This window comes from Amborella trichopoda, chromosome 9 (assembly GCF_054954075.1).
Source record: "Amborella trichopoda isolate Santa Cruz 75 chromosome 9, AtrichopodaSantaCruz75HAP2 v2.0, whole genome shotgun sequence".
In the NCBI taxonomy this organism is placed as follows: Eukaryota; Viridiplantae; Streptophyta; class Magnoliopsida; order Amborellales; family Amborellaceae; genus Amborella; species Amborella trichopoda.
Window position 1 is genome coordinate 29,129,595 of NC_142344.1, and position 8,167 is coordinate 29,137,761.

The following is an 8,167-nucleotide window of genomic DNA, read 5'->3' on the forward strand; positions in this document are numbered from 1 at the left end:
AAGAAATTCAAACCTTAAGCCATTGTTCAAGTTAAGAAAACCCTCAGAAAATTCTTGGGTTAAATCCTTTTGAAGGTCAAGTTCTTCCCTAATTCGAGAGAAATTCTAGGGTTGACAAGAAAGTCGCCTCAACTGCTAAGTCTAATCCAGGACATCAACTCCAACTGTCGGGCCTGGGGACTTGGCATGCCAAGTAAGTTGCTTCTTTCTTCTTGTCTAGTTTATGTTCTTAAAATTCTTTTAAAACCCCTTTCTTATGGTTTTTTTCAGTTTCCTGAGTTTCTTTTGGTTTAACGTATTCTTAAGCCAACAGAGCTGGCACATCATAAGGGGGAAGCCCTAAGGCCGAACTCCTCTGATTTGTAATTCAATGGAACCCTCCTTCTTTACTAACGTAATTGATTAAGTTTAAAATATAAATCAAAGAGGCTTGCATCCGAGATCTTCCAAAATTAGATGTAAACACCTAATGACACCACTTTGAACTTCTTACACCCCTTATTGTTTGCCTAGACTGATGGTGCACCTAGTTCGAAAGAAAATATCTCTTCTTCAAGGTTTTTGAGGTTGTTGCAGAGGCACACATTGAGGGAAGAAAACCCGAACCTCTCAAGTTACCACCCTCTATCTCTCTTTGCTTTACGCCAAACATTTCTCTCTCTTTCCTCTATTTTCTTTGTACCCACATTTCCCAGGGATTTTCCAGCTCTATACACACCTCGCTCCCGCTTTTGGATTGAAAAGAATGTGTAACAATTAAGGGGAAAGGGAATATCCATATGTAGGCAAGTTTTTTTTGTTTAGGAACATACATTTACTTGTCTTCTACTAGAAGTGGGGAAAATAAGGGATCAAAGTTAAAATCTTAACCATCAAATCCTAGATCAACCATTATGATCGAAGGGCTGGAATCGTATCTTTATCTCTAGTAGGAATCTCCAAGCAATCTTCCAATATCCTTCCTAAATACCCCTGTAACCTAACAAATTAATTAGTTCATAAAAAATATTTTTAAAATCTCCTAAAATCTTTGGGATCCAATTTTCACCTCAAACCTGTTTAGGATATCACAATACAATTAATAAAATGAAAAACCAATAGGGTGGGCATGCCAGCCATGGGACCCACATGTGGTGTCCACCTGGCACTCATTGGAGGGGGCCACGTATCCCCATTTGACCATGCATGGCCACCACGCGTGCTGTATATAAATTTGCCCTCCCCATTTGAGCCATGGATGGCCACCGCGCGTGCTCTATATTAACTTTCCCTCCTTATTTTATGTAATTTCAAAATATTGTTTGAATACAAAAAAAAGTACTTCCATAAATTCTTTCTTTAGAACAAATACATATTTTCCAGAAAAATCCTTTTTCTAATTAAACCAGGAAAATGCCAAAGATCTATTCCATACAATTTCTATTCCATAGATCTTTTAGAAGGCGCAAGAACATTAAAGGAGCTGCTCCAACTCGTCTAGCTTAACGACTGAACTCGTTCTTTTAGACCTAGCTCCTTCACTCTCCTCTATGTAACAAAATTTTTTCAAACCCAACAAACTACAGCTCGAAAGCAAGAACCAATAGCTAGCGCGGCACTTTAGCACATCCGTTTTCTTGCAAGAAGCAATGGCTAGCCTAGCGTTGCACTAATGCATGGCGCTAATGCGCATCTGTTTGTTTGCAAGAAGCAAAGGCTAACCTAGTGCAGCGCTAACACGCATTTATTTATTTATCAGGAGAAATAGCTAAAGTGGCGTTTTAGCGCATCCGCTTTCTTGCTTGTATTTGTTGGTTTGTTTTTTTACTGCCTAGTTTCCTCGTGCGAGTACCCTGTAGATTTCTTACGAGGGTTTTTTTGCTGTGCAAGTTCACAAAATAGTGAATATTTACTTGCATATGAAATATTTTATCCTCAATTAAAAACTCACTAGTGCAAACCGTAAAATATGCAACCCTCGTGTAATTGATTAAAAAATCTGATCTTCCGTATGCATCCATCATATTAAATTCAGCATTCATAAGTTGTAGATAAGAAGATATTATTGGTACATGTGAAACAAAAGAAACTTCCCATGTTAGTATTATCGAGCCCCATGGTGAGGTCTAACTTCATTCTCATCAAAAGGTAGGAGCCCTATACTGAGGTCTTTGAGTCCATTCTCATCAAAAGATAGGGGTTCAAATCCCCACTAACTTACCACCTTTTGAGAAGGGGCTTGGGTCGCAGTGGTAGTACCCCACACCTTGGTCGCCATCACCATGTTATGGTTTCCATTCCTACCACTAACATCACCCACTAATACTTTCAAAAAGCCAACTCCTAATCTACTTGAAAAAATGGGCCAAAAAAAAAAAAAATTTGGCTGCAAACTAGTGTGAAAAGATGGGTTGGGATCCATTGGAGTTAAAACACTCCCGCACCTAATCACATGGAGCAGTTCTTTTGTGTGAAAATATTTTCACAAAAATATTTTCATGCATATCAAACATGCCCAACGTCTCTGTTCAATAGGGCAAACCAGTGTGTTAAAAAACGGCGAGTCGCAACAGACTCGTCCAAGTCGACACGAGAATCGGTCACCCCGTGTCGATTCTAGTAAAATATATAGTCTCCCGGTTCTATAGAAGAACCGGCAATTCGCTATAGTGAACCGCCTGAGTCACTGTTCAAGACTCGATGAACAGTGTAAAGCATGAAAAAACATCACATTTTGAATTTTTTTTATCAATTATTGGACCTTGCAAGCTTTGGATCAAATCTTTCAGACTTTAGCTATCACTTTTTAGCCTTATTGATCATTATATTCTAATTGAAAGCTCGAATTTAGATCACAAATTATCGATTTTGGGAAGAACAAGATTGTTTTTAGTTTTTCCGCCATTTCTTGGATTGTAAATAAAATAGGGCACTATTTTTATCAAATCAAAGGGTTCTTACTCCTGATAGTGTTATTCAGTAGAAATTATATACCTTTTTTAATTATTTTGGTCGATTACAAGTCAAATTTGGGTTTGAAGTCACGGTTTCAGAAAAACAGGTAAGCGCTTCTTTTTTCTATTATTTAATCGATTACAATTGATTTTTAGCAAATATTTTCTTCATATTAAAGGGTTTTGGTACTTTATAATGTTATTGATCATAAATTGTATCTCATTTTATCTTTTTTGGTCAATTTGAGGTGGATATTTTATTTTTAGTCACGATTTTTTCAAGAACAGTTAGGGCTCTTTTTTTTCTGCCAAACTATAAATTTTAGACGAATTAAAGCACCATTATGAATTATTTCAGAGGGTTTTTGAAGTTAATACTGTTCTTCGTATGATTTTGGGTGTAATTTGTGGGATTAACCAATTTTAATTGCTCGCGTTTTTAAGAAATGGAGTTGTGACTGCGTTTTTAGAAAAAGAGTTCAAAAGTCCGCCAAACTGAAACTTTCAGCCAAATTAGGGCATCATTTTGAATGATTTCAAAGGGGTTTTGAGGATAACAATGTTATTCAGACTACTATTGGTGGTATTTGTGTGATTAACTAAATTTTGGTGATCAATTTTTTGAAAAATCGTGATTGTTGGTATTTTTTCAATTTTTTTGGAAAAACATAATTTTCTGAAAAATCGTGACCAAGTTTTGATTATCATGAGAAATTAACTTATATTTTTCAACTTTATTGTTAAATTGTTAATGCAAAAAAGGTATGTTGATACATAAAATGTATGTATATTCTTGATACATATTTTATAATTATATTATCTTGAATGATTATATCATTGTAAATATTATTTGTGCCATTGTGAATGACTATATTATTGTAAATATTATTTGTGGCGAGTTTACATGTAGTGGCATTATAGATGACTATATTATTGTAAACTTTTTTTATTGATATTATATCATTGTAAATTTTTTTTTTTTTTTTCTTGATTCTAAGTTTGCCTTATACATACTCTTTCCACCTATAATGTTGCATAAATAAATTTTTTTTGCCAGTAGGATATAATTCATACTAATCAAAATGAAGATTTGTGGCGAGTCTACATGTAGTGGCATTGTGAATGATTATATCATTTTAATTTTTTTTTATTGATACTATATCATTGTAAATATTTTTTTTACTTGATTCTAAGTTTGATTTATACAGACTCTTTTTATCTATAATGTTGCATAAATAAAATCTTTTTTTCCAGTAGGAACTAATTCATGTTTGTCAAAATGAATATTTGTGACGTGTCTATATGTAGTGGCATTGTGAGTGACTATACCATTGTAAATATATTTTTTATTGATACTATATCATTGTAAATTTATTTATTTATTTTTCCTGATTCTAAGTTTGGGTTATACATACTCTTTTCAACTATAATGTTGCATAACTAAGTTTTTTTTTGCCAGTAGGATCTAATTCATGCTTGTCAAAATGAAGATTTGTGGCGAGTCTACATATAGTGGCATTGTGAATGATTATATCATTGTAAAAAAAAATTATTGATATTATATCATTGTAAATATTTTTTTTTCTTGATTCTAAGTATGACTTATACAGACTTTTTTTATTTATAATGTTGCATAAATAAAAAAAAATTGCCAGTAGAAACTAATTCATGCTCGTCAAAATGAAGATTTGTTACGAGTCTATATGTAGTGGCATTGTAAATATATTTTTTATTGATACTATATCATTGTAAATTTATTTATTTCTTTCTTGATTCTAGGTTTGGCTGATACAAACTTTTTTTATCTATAATGTTGCATAAATAAAATATTTTTGCTAGTAGGAACTAAAATATATTTGCTAGTAGAAGTATTTTTCATTAACAACAAAGATAACTTCATGAACTACCCCTACACATTATCACTACACATGGTGATTATTTTTCAAATTGAATTGTCAGGTTCATTTTTAACCATTTACATCTTAAAACAGTCAAACATGGTAAGATCCAGGGAAGACCCTACATGGCAACATGGGGTCAGACTTGATTACAACAAAAAAGGTAAAATTATTTGTCATTACTGCCAAAAAGTGATAAGTAGTGGGGTACATAGGTTCCATCAACACTTGAAACTATGCCTTTGTGTACAATAGTGTCCCTAGCAATGTAAGTAAGCAGATGGCGGTCATTCTCAAGGCTACCAAAGGTAAAAAAGTCGTAAAGCAGATAATGGATAAGGAGATAGCTGGCTTATATATGTTATCAAGTGATATGGATCCAGAAGAGCAATATAATCAAAACTTGGAGATGACCACAAGAATGAGCTTGCACGAAACATACCAAAGGGAAAGCGGGTTCAGAATGCATGGTGGTTATGACATGGGCATGCATGGTGGGCCCAGCCCAAGCATGCATGGTGGGCTAAGCATGCATGCGGGCCCAACTTAAACATGCATGGTGGGTCCAGCTCGAGCATGCATGACGGGGCCAGCTCGAGCATGTATGGCGGGCTCAACTAGAATATGTATGGAGGGAGTTGGTGGCAATATGTATCCAGAGGTACAGGACATTGAGGAAATTTTTTCTGGCTTATCTAGGAGCACCAATATTGCAGTCATGGTGCATAAACCCATTTATCTCAAAACCCAAGTCACAACAGATGCCCCTCAAAGGCATGGTGAAAGATACAAGGAACATATTGGGTAGATACGTTGGTAAATGGTTTTATGATAAAAAGATCCCCTTTGATGCAGTCAATATCCTATATTTTCTGCCTATGATCAATGCAATCTAGAGAGCCGGGCCCAAGGTAAAGCCCTCGACTGCATATAAGCTCAGTGGATCGATCTCGAATGAAGAGGTAGAGGAAATTAGGAAGTAGATTGAAGAATATAAATAGGGTTGGCCAAGAACATGCATTATTCTCATGAGTGATGGTTGGTTGAATAAAGTTGGCAAGAAGAAATATCTTAACTTGGCCTATTGCCCTAAAGATACAGTCTTCTTGTCTAACAAAGGCGTCTCTAGGAAAAAGAAGGATACATACTTCTTGGTACGACTATATAACCAGATAGTGGAGGAGGTGGGAGTTTACGCATGTGGTCCAATTTATTATGGTCAATATGACTATTTGTGTTTCTGCGAGTAGCAAGTTGATTGATAAGATGAAGTATCTAGTATGGACCATGTGTGTTGTACACAGCATCAATTTTATGTTAGAGGTGATCGATGATATCAAAATTGTGAAGGAGACTCTAGAGGCAACGAGGTTCATGTCAAGATTTATATATAACAACTCTAAAATCTTATTTTTGTTTAGAGAATAATCTAAGAAAAAAGAGGGCATGGGTTCTTTTGGAATATCAATCTTGGATACAGACGGCTAAATGATGTTATTTTCTCTCAATGGTGTGCTTTGATGGAATTGTTGGAAAATGTATATATCTCACAAGTTGCGGTAGATGAGTTGGTGTAGGAGATTGAGAGTGATGGCAATTTCTCAATTAAGTTTTGCTACAATTTATTCTTCCATGATCGTTATAGATGGTCCTTCCCTGAGATTGTTCAGATCTGAAAATGACATGTTCCCCATAAAGTTCAAAGCTTTATTTGGTAGGTGGCACAACATAAGATCTTAACTATAGACAACCTTATGAAGAGGGGTAAAAATCTGCCTAATATTTGTTTACTTTGTAAACAAGATGGTGAATATGTTGCACACTTGATGATGCATTGTCCTTTCTCTTCTGGGATTTGGCAATGGCTGTTTAGGTTGGTTGGGATGTCTTTGGTGCTGCCGCAGAGGGTCTCAAGGATACTCTCTCAGTTCTCTCATCCCTTTTTACCTAAAACTTGGAGAGTTATTTGGAAGATTGTCATAGGTATGCTGATGTGGGAAGTATGGAAAGAAAGAAATAGAAGAACCTTTGAAGGTCTAGCTTTGCCCCCCAAAAAGTGATTCAGTTAATTAAGCAGTCGATCTGGTCTTGCCTTTCTATGACCAAGGAGGGCTAGGGTATTACAAAAGTGGATGTCACGGCCAATCTTTACGAACTTTTTTTCTTTTGGGGTGAGAAAGTATCGACCTAAGGCATTGTGGGTTGCCCCCCAATGGGTTGCCTTAAGATTAATTTTGATGGTAGTTCTTTGGGTAACCCAGGTATGGCTAGCATTGGGGGTGTTATACGTGATTTTTTGAGAACATTGTTCTATCCTATGCAGGACCAATTGGTATGACAACTTCGAATTTTACAGAGATGAGTGCTTTACTTAGAGGGTTGCTTATTTTCATACACCATAATCTGGGCACCACTTTGTCTTATCGAAGGTGATTCATTAAACATTATAAGATGGTGTAGAAATGAGCAGTCTGTTCCTTGGGAACTTCGACCTTTGTGGCTACTGATTATGGATGTGTCAACATCTTTAACTATTACTTTCTCCTATGTTTTCGAGAGCCTAATGGGGTCGCTGATGTTTTGGCTAAGGGGGGTGTTGGGCTTAATTTTCTTACTATTTCTTCTTATGTAATTTCCTTTTAGCCTATCAATAAAGTTTTGAACATTGGTCAAAAAAAAAGAAACAAGAGTTAATCAAGCACCGCTTTGCGATAGATTACTTGGTTGTTGACTCCATTCGGGAATCCCAAACTGCATTGAAGAGATTGTTTACCAGCGACGAGTGGCCAAACGACTGCCTCTCGAAATCTAGTAATGGGCTAAAAGTGGAGGGTATAGTCACAGATTGGAGGTTCTAGTGTCGGTGTTCGAATCTCGTAGAGGCCACTGCCCATTTGGTCACAGTGTTAAGAATGGTGGATGCTGACAAGAAAGCTATCACATGCATCTTTTACGAAGGTATCGAGAGGGTCAAATCAGCTATCGGTGAGAAGTGTAGTTTACTAGTAAAGTGATCAATATTATAGAAAGGTGGAACACCAAATTTGTCTGTCCCATTCATTATGCGGGTAAATAAATATTTATATCCCTAGAATATTTAATTCTAAAATATTTTTTTTAATGAAAATTTAAATAACCTTTCTCTATCGATGTATTTTCTAGGTTACTACTTCAACCCAAAATTTTTCTATTTGACATCTGAACATCCCCACAAGATTATGGAAGGGGTCAGATACATTATTGTCAGGCTAAAGAGAAGCCATCGAAACCAGGTAACGGCAATATAAGAGGTAATATTTAATATTTGGGTAAGAACTTCAATGAGTTGTTATATTT